The sequence below is a fragment of the Leptidea sinapis genome, chromosome 3 (genome assembly GCF_905404315.1).
Source record: "Leptidea sinapis chromosome 3, ilLepSina1.1, whole genome shotgun sequence".
In the NCBI taxonomy this organism is placed as follows: Eukaryota; Metazoa; Arthropoda; class Insecta; order Lepidoptera; family Pieridae; genus Leptidea; species Leptidea sinapis.
The window spans coordinates 1,270,153-1,292,705 of NC_066267.1; the positions used below are offsets into that span (position 1 = coordinate 1,270,153).

Consider the following 22,553-nt stretch of genomic DNA (forward strand, 5'->3'; position numbering starts at 1 on the left):
GCGCAAAAAAAAAAGAATGCTGGGAGAGTTTCTTGCGCCGCTTCTTCTCTCTCAGAGCGCCATTTGTTTCCGAAGCGGTAGTAGTATCTAGTAGTATAAGAAATGACATCAAAAAGAATTCTAAAGGAATCAATTTTGAGAAAATAAATGCCTTTTATGCCTTTTATGCCTTTAAAGCATCGAGCATATAAAGGGAACGCTATATCACTTTTATGTCATCCTGTACCTTGCATCAAAGAGATACATATTTAATAAGAAATCCTTTCACGAGAAACGTGTCATTGCCAGAAAATTGGATTTTATTGTATAATAATACGTCTACTGCAATCGATATATTATTATCGTTTATGAAGAATTTATTTTTTCTATTAATATCATTAATTCTTAGTTGTAAACAATCCAAAGAGCTATTAGCTATAATTTAAATTTTCGTGGTCTATATATTATACTAGCTGACCCGACAGTCGTTGTTCTGTTCATAATAAAAAAAAATCTTGTGTGTGGATTATCGTAAATCCGTAGCTGACCTCTACTCGACGAAAGGAGTATTCCTACCAAATTTCAAGTCTCTACGCTTTATGGTTCCAGAGATATCGTGATGAGTGACTATATACGTGGAAATCTCTTATATATATAAGAGATTTCCACATATATGAATATATATATATATATAGTTATATATATACTGACTGTTTACGACTTGTCTATATATATATATATATATATATATATAGAGACAAGTCGTAAACAGTCAGCCACGCTTGAAACTATCTCATGGGAAAACAACGGCGTCTGTTTCTGCCGTGAAGCAATAATGTGTAAGCATTATTGTGTTTCGGTCTGACGGGCGCTGTAGTTAATGAAATTAATGGGCAAATGAGACTTAACACCTTATGTCTCAAGGCTTGACTATGATAGCTGTGAAAACGTCAAAAAAAATAAAATTGAGAACTAACCTCTATTTTGAGCAAATCACGCACACTAACACAAAGTGTAAAAAAATCGCGAGTGTAAAAGGTAGCTTGACACTCACACTAAACTAAAATTCCTGGCCTATTTTTTTCCGTTGTCTAATAGCATGAGACTCTATTTAGACGTATAAAATATCTAAGTCTCAAGGTGACGAGCGCAATTGTAGTGGCGCTCAGAATTTTTGGGTTTTTCAAGAATCCTGAGCGGCACTGCATTGTAATGGGCAGGGCGAATCAATTACCATCAGCTGAACATCCTGCTCATCTCGTCCCTTATTTTCATAAAAAAACAGTATTTTCTGACTCTTAATAGTATGTAGTAATATTTCTAATAATTTTATGAAGGTGGAATTTCCATTTTTTTTTGTTGGATTCTCTCTCTTTAGAAATAATTAAAATATATTATTCAAAATTATCTTATACTAGCCGAACCAACAGACGCTGTTCTGTCCATAGAAAAAAAAAATATGATGTAAGTATTCGGGAATAATGTAGTCTAAAGCCATGTATAATATTCAATCAAAGTTAATAATGAAACAAAAACGTATTTTTGAATGATTTTATAATATTATGTAGCAATAAATTGATTACGATTAATATTATATTTGTGAAAACAGCTTTTACATTACCGCTTTATAATTGTAAATTTATTAAAATATGAAAATGGATATAGTATGTTACCCTTAAGAGTTAAAGATATAGCCCTTGCGGACTTTACGCCCTTGTAGACCTTTATGAGATACACAATTCCAGAATACATTATTTTGTTATATCTCAAAGGGTTTTGATAGCGTTTTCGCTGAAATCTCCCAGACGGCCTATTATTTTCCAACATCTCCAACAACAAAGTTAATGTATACAAAAATGTAGACAAAATATAACATATTATAAACTTAAACCTTCCTCAAGAACCACGCTATCCACTGGTGAAAACAGCATGAAAATCGGTGCAGTGGTTTTTGAGTTTATCGCGAACAGACAGACAGACTGACGCGGCGGAGAACTTTGTTTCGTCAGTCAATCAGTACACAGAACCGAGAGTTAATTAAGGCTTTCTCAATTTAGAAACAGTTTAAAATATTCTCAGAGGGTTATAAACGATCCAGTGTCAATTGTGTGTTATGTAAACCAACGCAGCCGTCTTTTAAACAGTGTGTCATGTTAATTGATTCCCAGCAATAATTATTATAATCTTAGATTAAGGATTGGTTGATTACCGCACTACCTAAGAACAATAGCTTTTTTACTACGGCAACTATAAGATGCTTGTGTGCGTGGCATCTTGACACTCATAGGCATCTTTCAAATTTTGTAACATACGCTTCGTGTTATTTTACATTGACATTAATTAAATATCAAATACTTACTGATGATGTGTGATCACATTGTCTTTCTTATTTCTTGTAGTATTATTTTTACAAAGTTATACTGCGCAACCCAGCATTTTAGTTTCAATTATTAGCAATGTTTAACAGAACATGTGGCACGTCAACATCACACAGTGTTCGAGACTGGCTCGAGTATGCCTACGTAGGCGTAGTATTAGTTGTCGTACTTTGCGTCTACGCCTGCGATATCTAGTTGGAGCGCAGCGAAGACCAATCCTTAATCTAAGATTATAATATTATATTATATTTGTATATATATATAAAACCTTGCTATATTCACCTTTTTATGATTTATAAACTTCGTAGGTTTGTGAGTACGCCGAAGTTGAATAATTATTTCAACTACTGCTTTCAAGTCGGGTGTCAGGAGCCCTATTACCAAAATCGAAATATAAAGTTTCGGTTGACGGAGCGTACATTTTCCTATTATGTTTTGGATCCGAAGATCGATACCAAGTTCGCGATTAGACATTTTGTCCTTATTTCCAAATTTCTTATTGAATTATTATTAAATATAAGACTTATGGTCACAGCTTGTGTGCATAAGTTTTATATTATTAGATATATCTTATTAATAATACATAGTGTGATCGGAGTGTTAGTTTCTTTCTGTTGCCAGTATTTCTAAAATTACTGTTATTTTAATATTTATGTACCTATATTCTGAACAGTAGAACCTAATTTCAAATTATCATCTTTAAAAAAATTAATGGAACCTTTAATAAAACTAAATGTATTTTTTACAATAGTAGTAACTCAATGGGTCACCTGGGGGTTGCTGAAAATCAGCACTGTGTTGGTATTATTCCAATGCAACATGACGCTGAGTCAGCTCCTTTTGATACCAATAACTGCTACGCAGTACTTTTAAATTAAGATAATCACTATAATATCATACATACATTTGTTTTTTTTTATAATTTGTATTTTTTTATGCTATAATATATTATTTTTAACATCTGTAAGTCTAATTTAGTTGTATTATTCTGTGTGGTTTGTGTTTGTTATTAATAAAGTTTTAATTTACATTTTCTTTGTCGTTGTTTGACATGATAATGATCGTAAATATAATTTCACTTCTTATGACTTTGATTCCGAAACGAAATCCGTTATTTTGTAACTTCGGTTTTCGATTTTGGTAATAGACCTCCAGGCGTCAATAATATAATACGTTTATCAATAACTATAGACACGCATATTTTTTTATATAAGAGTTTGCAAACCTGCAAGTAGCTCACCCATCATTATGTATTATTGGTTAAACAGAAAAAAAAAATATTATGATATAGAAGGCATAAAAAGGCATTTATTTTCAAAAAAATGTAATTAATAGAATAATAGAACCTTAGAATTCAATGTCATTTCTAAAACTCCCACCGCTTCGGAAACAAACAAATTTTTACTAGTCCGTGTTTAATACAATAATATAAATATTTTTTATATAAGCTATTCATGCAAATTAAACCTTAAAACGTTATTGTAAGGTTCAATAGATAACCGATCTATTTAATGACATGGAATTGAGATTTTTACGATATTTTTAACATATACACACATATACCACAAAGTAGGAATAGATACTTACGTCATATATCTGGATATAGAATAAACTGGCGTATAAACGACCTGACAACACCATAATGGGTGATCAATTTTTATCTATCAATGTGCGCGTTAGTTAGTTTAGATTATATACAAAATACTAAGCAGCTGTTGCCAAGCGTGGCTGACTGTTTCCGACTTATCCATCAAAATTGGTTATAGTATCAGTTATCGGTTGCTGTGTCTCCGTTTTATTTATGACAATAAGCGACGAGACGAGAAGAACGTTCAGCTGATGGGAATTGATACGCTTTTATGATTCTTTATAAGCACGAAAATTCTGAGCGGCACTAAAACTGCGCTCGTCACCTTGAGACATAAGATGTTAAGTCTCATTTTCCCAGTAATTTCACTAGAAACACAATAATGTTTACACATTACTGCTTCACGGCTGAAATATGTGACGTTGTGGTATCCATATCCTAGCCGGCATTCTGTGAAAAGGAGCCCACTGGAAAAATAGAGATATTGTTCTAAGTCTACGGTTATACCAGAGTCGCCAATATATTTTAAGTCTTGACTTTACTGATAATATAATAATTTGATCACACAAAATTTATGAACGATGCGGGATTCGAACCCGCGACCTCTCGCGCTATTTCCACTGAGCCAACCATTCGAGTGACGTATCATCGATAAATCTTGTATCGGCCGTTTTCAATAACCTATCTATCTAATATTTAACTTACTAGACGTAGACAAATCTATCCTTTGATGCTTACTTAAATTTCAATAACCTATTGACAGATAGCACTGGACTATTAACTATATTGGACATAACTATGGATAGATAAGATCTTGTCGTTAAAGAGGGACAGCAATTTATCCGTAAGTTTAAGGGTTGATAGGTTATTGAAAACGGCCGTAAGTCTTGTTCAACTCTCAGGTTGTGGCTTCATTCATAAATTTTGTTTTCAAATTTAATTTGTGTATTTAATCCCAGGATTAATCACTTAAAAAAATATATATTAATAATATGATGTCATTTCTTCAGAGTAGCAGAACAATGAGGACTATCATCAGACTCGGCACAGTATAAAGAAACATCAGATACATATCGAGACAAGACATTCAACAACTTCAAGTGATGAACAACGGAACACTCAAACACAATGCTGTCGAATGATGACTCACGACAAAAGTATGCTAATTTGAGCCTTATTGCAAACGATAATCTCGATGAAAGACTCATCGCTTTGCTCAAAGTCAAAGGAACGAATCAGACTAATAATATCGGAGAGTTCTTGAGAGTTCTGGAGAATCTGCGAAGTAAATACAATATATCAGTGATAAAAGAATGCGATCGCTCGGATTATTGCTCTGGGGAATTCAGGGATGTCGTTTTAGGATACAACAGTGTTCATGGCTACGTCAGTCTTCTGGTGAGTAATTTAATTTACTTTTATTGTATTTCTGAAATTTTCAGAGTTGCGCCACTCTGTTAGAAAATAATTTCACAAAAAAAAACAACCGTCGTCAAAAACAATAGATACAATATGCACGTATAAAAGTAATTGCGTATTTTTATACAATCTAATTAATTATAATTAGTAACGACCACACGAGAAGCAGCAGCTTTCAAATAAAAAAAGAATTGTCAAAATCGGTTCACCCAGTCGAAATTTCTGAGGTAACAAACGTAAAAAAAAACATACCGACGATTGAGAACCTCCTCCTTCTTTGAAGCCGGTTAATAAAATGAAACTTAATAACACTTTTTGTCCAACAAGTGTGTAAAAAGTTAAAAAACGTGTTAATTCTTGATAATACTCCTAAAAATATGAACCATGGCTCATTCGATTCGCCATAACCATCTAGAAAAACGTGTCAAAAGTATTGAGACTGTACATAAAAAATATTTTTTCCCACCTCGATGATGTTTTTAGTCCCTGGTACGAGGGAGAAAAGTGGCCGATTATCTCCCGGCAAGATGAATTTTGTCCCTCGTACCAGGGACTAAAAGCGAGATTTTCATCCAGGTGGAAAAAATCGTCAAAATTCCGCGGGTGAGAATGACCTACTTTTCTCCCTATGTGCGTAATAAACTATTTTCTATGTATTTGGCTACCTAATAATATTTTTAAGCAAAAACCACAGGCAAAATTTTTTAATAAATTATAATTTTAATATATTATCGCAACAGATATGTATATTTGGAAGCTTGGCAAACGTTTTGAACGTCGCTGTGCTGACTCGACGAGACCTGGCCGGAGCTCCAATCAACAGATTACTCAAGTGGCTTGCGGTTGCTGATGTCTTCGTAATGCTGGAATACGTACCCTTTGCCATATACAGATACTTAGTAAGTAATGTATTTTCATCCTATCTTTCAATCTTTACACATATGTTCCATTCACACATACATAGATTCCTGCTGCAAAATTCCACCTTCGCACGACACGCCACAAATTAGGATATCATCCCCACCATCTGGGTGTGCAGTGGTCCTCCACAGTGCGGTTTTCAAGGAGCTTTCTTCCACGTACTACAATGCTGTGGAATGAGTACAAATGCGTACAACTTCCTTAAAGGCCGGCAATGCTCCTGTGAGTCTTCTGGTGTTGCACGAGACTTACTTAAGTGATCACAGCTCCCCATAGGGGACATATAGACCCCGTACTCAGTACAGGTAACCTAGTGTTAACACCAGGTGCACACCCGTACGCTCGTTTCTCCTCCTTTTCCTTAAAAAAAAAATAAATACATATAAAGAAATCTAAGTAAGAGGCTTAAAAATGTCGCCTCAAAGTAGTGATTTAGTATTAATCAAAATGGCGGACGTGAAACAACGCGTACGCGACTCTATCTAGACGTATAAATCATCTAATATCTTAAACATAAAAATAGGAGGTGCAAACTGTTCAACCGAATTTATTTTACAGTAAATCTCCTTTATTGTATCTCGAGCACTTATTGAATTATCTAACAGAATCACATCTGTAAGGGCCTAATGCAGTTATCTTCAATAAAAGCCTTTGTCGTGAACATTATATGGACTTTTTAATCTAAACTTACGGACGATACTTGGCGACAATTCAATGAGAAAGTCTTGGACCAGATTTTGATTGTCTTGATCAATTGACAATTCGAACTCCGAAAATGTTCTCCATAACATTTTTCATAACATTCCTAACAATGACTATTCCTATCTCTGTTTTTAATTTTCATCATTTTAACTCATTCAACTTTATAACGGCAGTAGCAATAAACATCTATTATACTACTATTTGTTTTCCAATATTTTCTCAACATAAATGTCTTTAACAGTAATTTTCAAAGTCATATCTTTTTTATTTAGATTTGTTTTTTTGACTTCGACTTTATTCATAGCTAGCTGACCCGACTGACGCTGTTCTGTCAATAGAAAAAAAAAATGGATATAGTATGTTATCCTTAATAGATAGACATATGCCATCGCAGACTTTTCTGTAGACCTATATAAGATACACAATTCCACCATATTTTTTAAAAGTTTTAGACAGCATTTTCGTTGAAATCTCCCAGACGGCTTATTTTTTTCCGACACCTCCAAAAAATTTTGTTAATGAATATTGTTATACTCATTTGAATGCTATTGTTACTTTTGTATTTCATCCTGACTTGCACTAAATAACTTATAAAGTTTTACAGTGAATAAAGATTTTTTGACTTTGACTTAGACTAGAATAGAGAGTACTACTAGTACTACTGAACTGTAATCATACAAAAATCTAGAAGTTAAAGTAAATAATTCAATTTTTTTTAATTTCTAAACAAACAAAAAACACAAAAACTTAACAACATTTCAATCACCTTACGTGGGCGCTCCTCGTTTACGAGTTCTGAACAGTTACGTCGCACCGTGGGACAAGTGTCAGTGCCTACGATAGCATGCGGCTACGTGTTTACTTATAGTTGTTCCGAAATGATATTATTAAAATTGATTTATTTAGGTATGGCATGCCACTTAACATATATATTATGTATATATAGTATGACGCGTTTGAGACATTTATTCATTGCAGTCATTTGACATAAATTTAAAATAGTAGTAATTACAGTATGGCGATCGGCGATGAAGTATAATCCGGCTAAGTTTGAAAGCGAACAGTTTTTTTTTTTTATGGAATAGGAGGACAAACGAGCGTACGGGTCACCTGTTGTTAAGTGATCACCGCCGCCCACAATCTCTTGCAACACCGGAGCGTTGCCGGCCTTTAAGGAAGGTGTACGCGCTTTTTTTGAAGGTACCCATGTCGTATCGTCCCTGAAACACCGCACAAGGAAGCTCATTCCACAGCTTTGTAGTACGTGGAAGAAAGCTCCTTGAAAACCGCACTGTGGAGGACCGCCACACATCCAGATGGTGAGGATGATATCCTAACTTGCGGCGTGTCGTGCGAAGGTGGAATTCGGCGGCAGGAATCAGGTTAAACAGCTCTTCGGAACACTCCCCGTGATAAATAGACCCGGTAGAAGACACACAATGAAGCGACGTCTCTACGCAACGCCAAGTGATCCAGCCGTTCACAGAGCACTGGGTCCCCGACAATTCGAGCTGCTCTGCGTTGCACGCGGTCAAATGGATCGAGCTGATACTGGGGTGCGCCAGACCAGAGATGACAGCAATACTCCATGTGTGGCCGGACCTGCGCTTTGTAGAGCGCTAGTATGTGGGCCGGCTTGAAGTATTGCCGTGCTCTATTAATGACGCCCAGTTTCTTTGAAGCCAATTTGGCTTTGCCTTCCAGATGACCACGAAATTGGCAATCGCTCGAGATTTCGAGACCCAGTATTCCGATACTAGGCGCGGCTTTAAGAGAAGTGTTCTCGAAGAGCGGTGATACGACAAATGGGGTTTTTTTAGTGGTAAACGCGCAAACTTGAGTCTTCTGGGGGTTAAATTGGACAAGGTTCAATTTACCCCATTCCGCGACCTTCTCAAGAGAGGACTCGACAGAAGACACAAGTTTCTCCCGGCACTGGTCGACGATTTCCCGAGAGAGACCTGCATGGCCAGTGTATACGGCATCACCAGTGCTATCGTCTGCATAGCAATCAATTTTGGAGGTGTCCAACATATCATTGATATGCAGAAGAAACAGCGTGGGAGACAGCACACAGCCTTGGGGCACTCCAGCATTTACGGGCTTCGGGTTCGAGCAATATCCGTCGACAACGACCTGTATGCTGCGCCCAGTGAGGAAGCTGGAGGTCCACTTGCACAAGAGATGGAAGTTTGGATAGGAGCGCCTTGTGCCATACACGATCAAAGGCCTTCGCTATATCCAGGCTAACTGCCAGGCCGTCCCCCTTGCTTTCAATAGCCGCTGCCCATCTATGTGTTAGGTATACCAGAAGATCACCTGCCGACCGACCATGGCGAAACCCGTATTGTCGGTCGTTGATCAACTGGTGACCCTCTAGATATACCAAGAGCTGACGGATAATTATGCTCTCCATGATTTTGGAGAGCAGGGAGGTAATAGCAATAGGCCTGTAGTTTGCCGGATCCGAACTGTCTCCTTTTTTTGGATCGGATGGACAAGGGCTGACTTCCATGAGTCAGGGACTACGCCTTTAGAATAAGAGTGCCGGAATAAACGCGTTAGCACCGGCGTCAACTCAGGGGCACACGTTCTAAGCACGATTGGAGAAATGCCATCCGGCCCGCTCGACTTTCTGACGTCCAACGAAAACAGAGCTCGCCTAACAGTTTTCTGTCTGAACTGTACTTCAGGCATAGAGCTCTGACACCACGAGATGGTCGGCGGTGTTTTTCCGTTGTCGTCAAGAGTCGAGTTGGAGGCGAAAAGAGTGCACAAGAGATCGGCTTTCTCTATTGCCGTATGGGCCAGGGTGTCATTCCTCATGTGCAACGGCGGCATGGATGGCTGGCTGAAGTTACCAAGAGCAGCTTTCAACAACGACCAGAACTTGCGTGTTCCGGTCGGGTAACTGGAAAGCTGCTCGCTGATTTTGACGACGTGTTTTGACTTTGCACGGGTGATTTGCCGCTTAAAAAATCTGGAGGCACGGTTGTATTTCCTCTTAAGAACTGTGCAGTTCGGATCCTTTGTGCCTAGCGCCGCAACCCAAGTTCGATACGCCTGTTTTTTGCAGTCAGATGCTGCTTTAACTGACGCATCGAACCAGGGCTGTGATCTGCCACCGATGGGTACTACAGAGTTTGGTATAAAAATATCCATACCCTGTAGTATCACATCGGCTACTGCAACGGCGCAGGCACTAGGATCATCCGAAGGGAAACAAACCCTGCCCCAAGGGTAGGATGCAAAAAAGGAACGCATCCTATCCCAATCTGCTGACTTGTAGTGCCAAACGCGGCGGGTCGCTGGTGGTCTGCGACGTTGGCGTCGGATAGGCACTACACTCCTGACCAGGCAATGGTCGGACGTTCCGAGAGGGGCGTCGACAAAGACCTGGTAACCATCGGGATGTGTAGTCAGCAGAAGATCCAATAAGGACGGCATGTGGCTATCCACATCCGGGAGCCGCGTTGGCGACTCAACCAATTGGAACAGACCATACGCCAATGCAAAATTATGCACAGATCGCCCTGCGTAGTCTGTGGTACGTGATCCAAGCCATTCGGCATTGTGCCCGTTGAAATCACCCAAGACTACGATTTCAGCGGAGGGGATCTGTGCAAGTACGTCGTCAATTGCCGCTTGAACGCAGCCCATGAGATGATCGGTTTCTGCGTTACCACTATGGGACCTGTAGACACACGCATAGAAGCGGACGCGGTCCTCTAAATCTACGCGGAGCCAGAGAGTGGACAGGTCCCTACCCTCAAATTTGCCGAGACGGCGACAGCAGATATCCTCCCTAACGTACACACATACCCCGGCATGAGTCTGGCCCGATTGTGCTGACGTCAAAAGACGGCAGCGTGACTCTCCCACTTCTAAAAAGCCCTTAGTCGCCTCTTACGACACCCATGGGCCTGGGACTCCCCTATTCTTTTTACGCCCCGGGAAAAGTGCAGGACAGTTGCTTAAAACGTAGTGGATTTCGGCTATCTCCGTTTTTTACAAGATAATAGCCTTTATCTGTCAATCTATCAATGACTGCACGTTTCATACAATCGAGTGAATCGCTTTTTTCTTAGAGAGCTTCTCTAGGCTGCTGATTGCGTGTATGACTTGACGATCAAAATCGGTTACAGAAAGAATCCTTTAATAAGTTATTTATTTCGACGTCATATCCTTATCATGTCTTAAAATTATAAATTACAGCCGATCAAAAAAAAACTTTTGTGCGATATCTTGTTTAAATTAACATAACATTAAAACTGGCCCTCGAGTGCCAACAGAAGTGGTAAAAAATAATTTTCAAGTAAGAAACATTTTATGGATTAATTTGTTTATTTATTTATTTATACTTACGGCCATAATATAGAATTAAATGTAATTTTAATAAGTAAATGCCATTTATGAGCCTTCACAAGTAGAAAATAACAAAAAATACACTAGTCTACGTATAACATAATTTGCGAGATGTAATTTTTTTTTTAATTTATTGAAGTAGGCGTTACTTTGCGGAAATCCATAATTACCAAATAATTTGAGTTTTCTTTAGTGTTAATTCCGCCAATATTTGTCTTTAAACAATTCGACACGTGATTCGCCTCTACACGAGGCATCCTCAGGACATGTTGACTCGCCAAAATTAAAAGATTTAGAACTCAAATGATTTGGAGATTTAAAACTTATAAACAAGATTATATACAATACAATCCTATTTAGGATCTAGCCCTATTTATACTAAAATTTATATAAAAACATTAACGAATATTTATTGTTCCAGTTATTCCCCGGACAGACAGAAAGGCCGTACAGTTGGGCTGTGTTCATGTTGTTTCATATGCACTTCACACAAATACTTCACACTGCTTCTATATTGCTCACTCTATCCTTGGCTGTGTGGAGATATGTTGTTATTAAGTAAGTTGACTCATATATATATATACATTACCAGTTTTTATGGGAGATAGGGTCCAGTGCTATGTGAACGGCTAGATAAGGTAGCGTTGCGTAGACGAATTTATCACAGGGGGAGTTCTGAAGAGCTACAAACACGGCTCCGTTGCACAGGATACCAGCTAGATTATGGGTACCTCAATGGCGCCTATTTCTGCCGTGAAGCAGTAATGTGTAAGCATTAATGTGTTTAGGTCTGAAGGGCACCGCAGCTAGTGAAATTATTGGGCAAATGAGCCTTTATACATTCTTATGTCTCAAGGTGACGAGTGCAATTGTAGTGTCGTTTAGAATTTTTCGGTTTCGCATGAATCCTGAGAGGCATTGCATTGTTATGAACAGGGCGTATCAATTACCATTACCTAAACGTTCTGCTCGTCTCGTTACTCTCATAAAAAATAATGTTAAGAAAGAAAGAATGAAAAAAAATTAATTAAAATATCAACATCAATCTAGTTTTTACATCTATTGACACTCCGGGCAACAATTATAAGCAGGTTTTTGTCAAACGCCAAAATAAATACGAGGATTAAAAAAACCTATTATTTAATGTAGTACTCACTATTGTACTGCACAATGATTGTGACACTTAAACAATTCAAATAATAATCAAACACAAACAGTATTTCACACAATGCACAATATGGTCACATTGAAATTTTCACTAAATTTCACTTATAAGATATACACAGCACTAATATTGCACAATACGGCAGCTGTAAAGCTACAGATATACTGCTATAAGCATTTCGGTGACGCGAACTCACCAGATTTCATCCATCCAAAAAGTGTATGTGAAAATAAGGGACGAGATAAGCAGGACGTTCAGCTCATGGTAATTTATGCGCCCTGTCCATTACAATGCAGTGCCGCTCAGGATTCTTGAAAACCCCCAAAAATTCTGAGCGCCACTACAACTGCGCTCGTCACCTTGAGACATAAGATGTTAAGTCTCATTTTCCAGTAATTTCACTAGCTACGGCACCCTTCAGACCGAAACACAGTAATGCTTACACATTACTGCTTCACGGCAGAAATAGGCGCTATTATATATCGCGTGAACCCATAACATTTTCCCCTACCATGAATGCGGCACTGCATTGTAATGGGCAAGGTGTATCAATTACCATCAGCTGAACGTCCTACTCGTCTCGTCCCTTATTTTGCCAAAAAAATATTAGACTTAAACGTCAAGTACTCAATTACGCACACGAGTAAGTTAAGTTATAAGAATACAATTATAAGATATAGTATACTCCTTTCCTCTATACAATGCATTTTGTCTTGAACGACTAAACTTGGCCAATAATGGCTGTTTACCCAGCGCAAAACGAAGTCTGGCACGCGATAAATAAATGGGCGAATTTATAAGAACAGTATTTTATCATCAAGTTATTCTATACACGGAACAGTTTAAATCTCATTTACATGTTCTGCAATTCTAACTGTATCAGAAAATAATTCAGTAAACAACAGTTATAATAAAAACAACCAAAACTAGCGAAACTCTCTAAGAAAAAAGATTCACTCGATTTTATGAAACGTGCAGTCATTGACAGATTGACAGATGACGGCTATAATCTTTTAAAAAAGGAGATAAACATATTCCCTACATACATACTCGTTGGCATTAATGATAAAATATTTTTGATTAATAAAATTAGTCTTCACTTTTATATCAGTAATCAAGGAACAAACAGGGGGTTCAATACATGGTGGGTAAGCACCTCTACCCATGAAACTCGTGAAACTGTATAGACGTGGCTGAATGGCGATTCTCTTATAATCATTCAATTTATATTATTCATATTTCATTCATACGTGCAGTACGTTTCATGCTAAACCAAATTTCAATTTTTACTTAGGTAGTCCTGCCTCTTATAACGTAGTATTTACATCTTCTTTAATTGAGCAAATATAATATTAGTCTACCCTCTTTTCTCTTTTGCTTCGCTCTCTATAAGTACTAATATTGTCGTACTGGTGTGACTTAAAGCAGTATATTTTTATAGATACCCAGCACATGGACCGTCACTCTGCACAGACCGTCGCTGCACTGTCGCCATTCTGACAAGTTTCGTGCTGCCAATTATTATCTGCATACCCTCATATTTTGTAAGTCCTTATCTTTGATAATTTATACATCTAAATAGGGTCTCTTGCTGTTAGACAACCGATAAATCAGGCCAGGAATATAACTTAAGTGTGCATGACAAGCTACGTCTTACACTCGCGATTTTTTTGACACTTTGTGTTAGTGTACGTGAATTGTTCTAAACAGAGGTTAGTTCTAAATAAAAAATTTTTCGACGTTTTCACAGCTGTCATAGACTATCTAGAAATATAAATAATCTAAAGTCCTTATATATATTTGATTTTTATAAAATATTAAATATCCGCTTAGAATATGACTCCATATTAAACAATTTCTACTATTTAATATAAAATAATCTGTGGATCAGTCATGCGTGATGACGACACGGTCGAGCATATAATTTTCTTTTTTAATTAATATATCTCAACCTCTTGTTGTACATAGCTTACTATTATTAAAATCTCTTGAATATAAAATAAAATGTTACTTTTACTATGTTTTTTATGGAAAAGGAGGACAAACGAGCGCACGGGTCACCAATACGGCGCTTATTTGCACCGTGAAGCAGTAATGTGTAAACATTACAGTGTTTCGGTCTGAAGGACGCCGTAGCTAGTAATATTAGTGGGCTTATGAGACTTAACATCTTATGTCTCAAGGTGACGAGCGCAATTGTAGTGCCGCTCAGAATTTTTGGGATTTTCAAGAATCCTGGGCGGCACTGAATTGTAATTGGTAGGGCGTATCAATTACCGTATCAGATGAACGTCCTGCTCGTCTCGTCCCTTATTTTCATAAAAAAAACATTATATACGTACTTCTAAGGATTATTCTCAAATAATAGTTAAAAAAAACAATTAAAAGAAAATATTACAAACAAGAAAACAAGTTGTTTACGTAACATAAGGTCGAGATTATTTTACGCTGCTAGGTAAATCTATGAGCTCGACGTGGCCTTCGTAACAATACTGAACCATTAATTGAATGAAACTCTTATGACAAACAAATAAAGAAATAATCTGTTTAATCTATATTTTTTTGCAAAAATATCTTTACTTTTTGGTTGCTACATATCATTACTAAATAATGACATAATTTCTAAAAGGAGCATTGATTTAAATGCAAATTATTGATATCAGGCGTGGACTGTTGATTCATTGTGTTAGAGCATTAGCGTATTATGCCAATAATTTAATTAAATTCCACTCAATTGCAGTATTAGGCTAGTGGAATTCATTGAATTTTAATTAAAATGATTTCAAGTCGATATTAATGGTATTTGTGGCTTGTTAATACAATAACGAAATAGGAGTTTTATACTAAATTTGTGTGTAATGGTTTGTATGGTATATCTAATATCAGAAATTCCAATTATCGCAATCAATACTCCATATTATGTGGCCGGACCTGTGCTTGTGCTCTTTTTACCAGTTGTTCGAACCCAACGTGGCTTTGTCTTCCACTAACACTTAACAGGCAATAGCTCGAGATTTTGAAATAGTAGTCGAGGCAGGGAGTGTACGGAAAAAAAAAGACGTATGGCACTCGGGGACTGCCGCGGTAAAGCTATTGCATAGCATTTTTTATCAACTTATGCAATTATAATTATTTATTTATTTTATTTATGCCGTATTTTGTTTTGATAAAATTAAATTTAAAAAAAGCAAACGGGAAGTTGAACGTGTACTTGTACACATTCAACTGCAACAACATATGTAATAATGTGTGTGATGAACGTGTAGGCGTGAGGCTACAGTGCCTCACCATATTTTTAACTCGATTTATTTTATTACTACTTTCATAACAAAACTTTATACTCACTTTAAATAGTTTAATTATTAGTTCTTTTTATAATCACCAAAAATTATACCGTTTTTTTATTATTTAGCGTTATGCTAATTTATAAAATTTTCGCTCCCCCGTTTTTCGATTCTACGAGAGATTTTCCTAATTTCGGTCGAATTTTTTATTTTGAAATTGGAACGCGCGAAATATTAAAGGAGACTTTTTTTTGGGCCCACTGGATATTATGATGTTTATTAATAGTATTGTGCTAGTAAAAATGTAATTTATTATTATTATTATCACCAGACTATATTTTATTGTAAAATCTAACCGGATTCATGAAATTATATTAAAAAGGCAAACACTTGATAGATTTCCTGTATCCAGTTATGGTCAGCATGGCAACAAAAGGGTTTTATGAAACATTTGTAACATTCATGCGAGAAATTACAAATATCACTGCAAAATGTGGTTGTAACAGTGATTATCAGCTTTTGAAAAGTTACAAATATCTATTGGATCCATGAACTTCATTTTAATTATTGTTTTAGAGGTTAAACTACTTTAGTATTATGTACATGGTATAATATAACCGTGCAATGGAAAAAAGTATCATAGACATAATCTATATCTGTGATCAGTGCATCTGTCATTTTGATTTTTCAAAACAGAATTCTGTATTTTCCGTTTCTTTCGAGTTGCGTGACAGTTTATTTTGCATTATTATAATTCTTTAGTATATTTCAAAGATTTTAATATGGCATCTACAGCATATTCTACTCCAGAGAGTCGTTGTGTAAATTGTGCTGTACGATTTCAACATGTGCAAAAATGTGTCTGAGATAGCTGGAGACTTCGCCAACTGACCCATCCATGGATTTTTCGTGAGGTGAGTTATTTAGCTATAGAAATTCAATACGTATAATATTTACGTTACGATAAATTGTTGTAAGTGTAACTTAAATGGGATTAAAGAGTATGTTTATATATTTTTATATTTATCTTGTTCGCATTGTATGAGTTTACTTTATCTAAATAAAGAAATTATGATTTATAAATAAATTAGTATTGTACATAAAGCAAAGACCTATATACGACCTGTGCACCTGAAAAATACCTTGTATGAAGATCCTAGTATAGGGCTCAATACACCTATTTATTTAAAGTATATTTTAAATAACTACAATTTTTTTACAGTTAAACCTACTAGACTCAGTGTGTGGAAAATGCTTATTGATATTACAAGATAGTATTCAAACTGGTCAATCAACAAGAACATTTGGGTACAGGAATATGTGTATTCCATGTAGGGCTTCAATATTAAGAGCATATCAAACTCATACTGTACCTATAGACTCTGCAGAAAGGAGTATTATTTTGCAGTGGATACCCTCACACCAGGTTAACCATCTCTTAAGCTATTATAGTAATAAAAAGAGTCTCTCTTACATGAGAACATAATTTTATATAATAATCTATGAGTAGACAACTCAGTGTTTTTTGTATATTATGTTACTCATCTTATTTTATTTTCAGGTGGAATATTTACAGCAAGTCTGTATGGCTTGCTGGCTGAAAGCAACAAGAGTGGTGCATCGGCTCAGGTAACATGATAGTACCAGAGACATAGAAGTTCAAACAATGAGTGCTGAAGTTGTGAATACTACTATCTCACAACCACCACCTATGCCTGAACTTGTTATGCCTATTTCCAGAGTACACCAACAATTAATAAGTTTCAGCAACCAGAGTGGTGCATCGACTCAGGCAACATGATAGTACCAGAGACATAGAAGTTCAAACAATGAGTGCTGACGTTGTGAATACTACTATCTCACAACCACCACCTATGCCTGAACTTGTTATGCCTATGCCTATTTCCAGAGTAGCACCAACAATTAATATGTTTCAGCAACCAGAGTGGTGCATTGGCTCAGGCAACATGATAGTACCAGAGACATAGAAGTTCAAACAATGAGTGCTGAAGTTGTGAATACTACTATCTCACAACCACCACCTATGCCTGAACTTGTTATGCCTATGCCTATTTCCAGAGTAGCACCAACAATTAATGTCTAATTACAAGCATGCTGCTTCAACTTCCCGTCACTGTATTTTTAGATTATGTGAAAATGTTTCTCGACTCTTAGTACCTGTAATACTAAAAGAAAGATTGATTACTCATTTTATGCGCCCGGTTGTGAATAAAAAAATATTAAGATAATTCTCTGAAAACTTTTTCTATTTGCAATTAACCTCATGTGTTTAGGTTGGACCACCCTTTATATATACAATAAGTTTTTCTTCCTATGACAAGTGTACAAGACCTTACCTAGTATTTATATGAAATACTTATTTTAAGACATGAATGAAATTATAATGATGGTTGTTAAGTATTTTTTGGCAAGCTTTCTGGTTTAGTGGTTATGGTGCCCTGACTATTATTATGAAGTATTCGGGTGTACACACACCTGGGACTATTAATTCTTGTGTGATGAACATTTTTGTTTGTTAAGATTGCCATTGCGATTTCCACTATTCAAACAGTACAAATCGCATAAAAAACCAAGTAGGTTCCTAAAAGACAAATGCCTTTATTATAAGCTTTATATTAAAAAAAAAACATACTTAATGATTTTTAGGTTATTTTGACGTTCACTTTCTTGTCATTTTTCTCAGTATTCCAGTTAGATCACTTAAAATTAAATATACCGTTGTAATCTAGAGATTATAAGGAATAAATCAATATATGTTTCAATAATATACACCGCATTTCGTGGTGGGCCCATTCGTCGAAAACAAAAAAAATGTCTCCTTTAATAATTCAATTAAAATTTTATTATCATCATTGCAATAATTATAATAGTAGTAATTACAATTTTTCTGTTTAAAAAGCATGCGAAACTTTTAGTTATTTATAAAAAATTATATTTATATCTTATCTCACTGAGAATAATAATTTTATATTGAGTTAGTAGCTTAAACCACTATGAATAAGAAAAATAATAAAGTGTTGAGTCCAGGTGTTCCTAATTTGTTTTTGTGAAAGTTTAAAAATGAAGGTTTTTAAAATAAAATATCATTGGTTTTGTTATTTTTTTAATTAGTAAATAATTTAATCTGAAGCATATGTTATCTAAGAACTGGGCAGGTGCATTTATTGAATCTTGATACCTTGCCCAGCTCAAAAACCAAATAATTGTCATTACATGGGCACAGCAACCCACTGTCCGTCGGCCCATACGCAATTACAGCAATATTGTTTTATGGCTTCTCTGCCTGACCTATTATCACATAAAATATAAACAAAATACAGTTTTCGGCTTATGTGCCTGCTGTGGATTTTTCCTCTCAGTAATGATGAATTTTCGGTCGACGGAAAACCTTCCAGTAGGTTGCTGGCCGTGTCTCTACACACTTCAATAGTATAGGAACCATCACCTCTAATGTGCTCTCCATATTAGGACCATGCTTGTTTTAACTGATAGGTTCCACAAGCAATGCGGATTAACTCATTTAATTCCATCCTGGGAAAAGGTTCTTTCCAGTGAGTTACACTCTGGAAAAAAACAATGTCCCTGGGTATCTGCTGCTCTTTTAATGTTCGGTAGAATAATGGTTGATGCTCCTTGTTGAGGTGGCTCAAGAATATGTCTTAACAATCTATCACTTCTCTGCCAGCAGGGGTGGCAGATTTCATCAGATCTGTGCAGCTGAAATATAGTTCACTTATATAAACATATTCTTAATTAGCTATTTGCTCGACTCCGAAACTCTGCTCAATTTTGGAGTAAACCCAGAAATACCTTACATTGCATGACTCGTCATTATGGTCCGGCAACATGGTTTGTTACAGTAAGTCCTGCTGAATGTCTTTGGCAAGATCTGATTGATTACATACGAGAAATAAACACTCCTAATTTTGATAAGTTATCTTCTAATGAAGTGATCATATCTGATCCAGTTTCGGTGTCTAGATTTATTAATAATAAATTTTAAGCTGTTCTTGATTTCATTACGTCAGAAAGTCAACATCTTGGTAAAGTAAACCATTATTATTGGCGTCTTGAATATCAAGGCAGAGGTATCCAACATCTTCATATGCTGTTTTGGATAGAAGGTGTACCAACTATAGGTATCAATAGCAATGACGGAGTAGCTGAATTCATTATGAAGTATGTAACCTGTAAGTTACCCAACAAAAATATTTCACCTACTCTTCATAGGCGTGTCACTTCACATCAACAACATCATCACAATGATTATTGCTTAAAAACGAAAAAATTAAAATCTACCAAGAAAATTGTTAAAGCTTGTAAATTTGGGTTTCCACGACCTATTACTGATAATTTTGTTATTCGAGATGCTGCAACATCTATAGCTGGTCGTAGAAGCTTGAAGAGTAAAAGTCGACTTTACGATCTCCCACGTACTGATAAAGAGGATAATATTAATGATTATAATCCAGATCTTTTAAGTGTGTGGGAGGGAAATATGGATATTCAATTTCTTGGTGAAAAATCAACATTATTAACACAGTATGTTACAAAAGAAGAAACTGCTAAAGCATCTGAAACAGTTAGCGAAATTAACTCTACGAAATCTCTTGCGCAACTTTTATGAAAAATAGCGTTTCGTAGCTTAAATCATCGAGAAATTGGAGCCCACGAAGCTGCAGATACTTTGTTAGGTCATTCTTTGTACGGAACAGATTCTGAGACAATAATAAGATGGCTCGATGTTAAAATGATTAGGAATAGAAAATTAAAGACTAAAGACGAAATTGAAAAAATTAAGGAATTGAATCCTGAGTCGACTGATATATTTTGTCCATCGCTGATTGACGATTATTACCCAAATCGTCCAAAAGAATTAGAACTAGTATGCTTGTACGATTTTGCTCGATGGTATGATGTGGTAAAATCTGAACCAAAGAAAATATAAATGAATATTATCAAATTGTCTCTTCGCTATTTCTAAAAAGGAGGTTTCGGGGTTATATATTGAATCATTATAGATATAATGTTGCTAATCAACCTGAGAATTATTTCTTCTCTCTTTTATTGTTATTTCAACGATGGCGGAAACAGATGAGTTGAAAAATGGATACCAATCATATACAGAATCATTAATTAATCAGCAAAGTATGCTTGAACGAGCTAAAGAATATCATGAATATAATGAAGATTTTCAAAAAGGTTTGGATTATATTAATAGTCAGATTGAAAAAAAAAATAGTAAAAATAAGTCATTTAGAAGATGAATCACAAGAGTCTGATCCTGTTGAAATAGATAATTTAGTTAAAGAATTAAAAGATGCTGCTGATAAAGTAAATGATAAGCTTACTCTTACAGAAATGATCTAGCAAATGAATTCGGATCAGTTAAGAGTTTTAGAAAAAATAAAAAGTATGGATTCTTCCAATAAAAATATTGTGCTGTATGTTAGTGGAGAAGGTGGTACAGGTAAAAGTTTTCTTATTCACGTAATAAAACGTTGGGTAAAGGAAAAACTAAACCAAGAAACAGTTGTTACAGCTCCGACAGGCATCGCTGCTTTTAATATTGACGGTCTTACAGTACATAGAGTCTTCCAATTGCCTGTTGAACATGGTTTTACACCAAAGTATACACAATTATCAGATAGTGCTTTAAAAATGTTAAGAGATCAACTGAAAGATGTCACTTTAATTATCATTGATGAAATATCAATGATTTCTAATGTAACATTACTTTATATACATTTAAGGTTAATCAGTATTTTCAATGTCGATGAATGGTTTGGAGGACGATACATAGTTGTCTTTGGTGATTTACTTCAACTTCCCCCAGTGCACGAAGATCCTACGTACAAAATGTTATCATCTTCAGACATGGAAAAATTAGTTGGTTCTCTTAGTTGTAGTGATTTATGGAAAAATTTATTCGATTATGAAGAATTAGCCATAAATATGCGTGAAAAAACAGACAAATTTTATGCTAAGCTATTGTCTCGAATGCGTATAGGAGCGATTACTTCTGATGATATATAAATTACTAGAAAAAAGAAAAATAAATATTGATCGTTCATTATCATATCAGCATAGACTAAATGAAATTTGTAATAATATTAATAATTTACCGTCAGATGCAGTTTGCTTAGTACCGACTTGTAACCAATGTGACTTAATCAATTCCGTAATGCTACATAAAATTCAATCCGAGGAAATTATACTAAGTGCCAATGACCTTATAGATTGTCCTAAATTTTTACGGAAAAAAGCATCCACAGTTTTGAATTCGATCGAAGACGATGCAAGTCGTAGCGCTGGACTACCAAAAGTAATTAAATTAAAAATAGGCCCAAAAGAAATGCTAAGACGTAATATTGATGTCACCTTAGGTTTAGTAAATGGTGCAATTGGTACCGTGAAATCAGTTTCCAATTCTATGGAAGGTAATCAAATTCAATCAATCAATATCGACTTTGCATCAAGTAAAGAATATGCTATTGAGAGAATCAAAGTAAAATTTTTAATCTTAGATAAGGCTTTTGTTGTTAGCCAAGCTATGCTGTTACTATTCATAAAAGCCAAGGTTTGAGTTTGAAAAATGCTGTGATTGAAGCTGGTAATACTATTTTCAATGTTGGTCAATCTTACGTAGCATTCTCACGAGTAACAAAAGTTGAAAGGATTACTCAATTAAAAGGATTACTCAATTAAAGCTAACGCAGAAGCAATTTAAG

General features: G+C 35.7%; 1 protein-coding gene and 1 long non-coding RNA gene across 3 annotated transcripts in view; both read left to right on the top strand.

Annotated features, from left to right (window-relative positions):
* The window catches only part of LOC126979478 (G-protein coupled receptor dmsr-1-like), a 416,322-nt gene that overhangs the window by 377,323 nt on the left and 16,446 nt on the right, over window positions 1–22,553 (top strand). The gene's annotated exons all lie outside the window — the stretch shown is intronic.
* Window positions 16,508–18,916, top strand: LOC126979496 (uncharacterized). Of its 2 annotated transcripts, none has more exons than XR_007732822.1 (4): window positions 16,508–16,715; window positions 17,024–17,227; window positions 17,363–17,430; window positions 17,569–18,916. It is a non-coding gene; the product is annotated as an uncharacterized LOC126979496 (long non-coding RNA). The 2 variants fall into 2 exon arrangements; XR_007732823.1 differs by having other exon boundaries at window positions 17,594–18,916.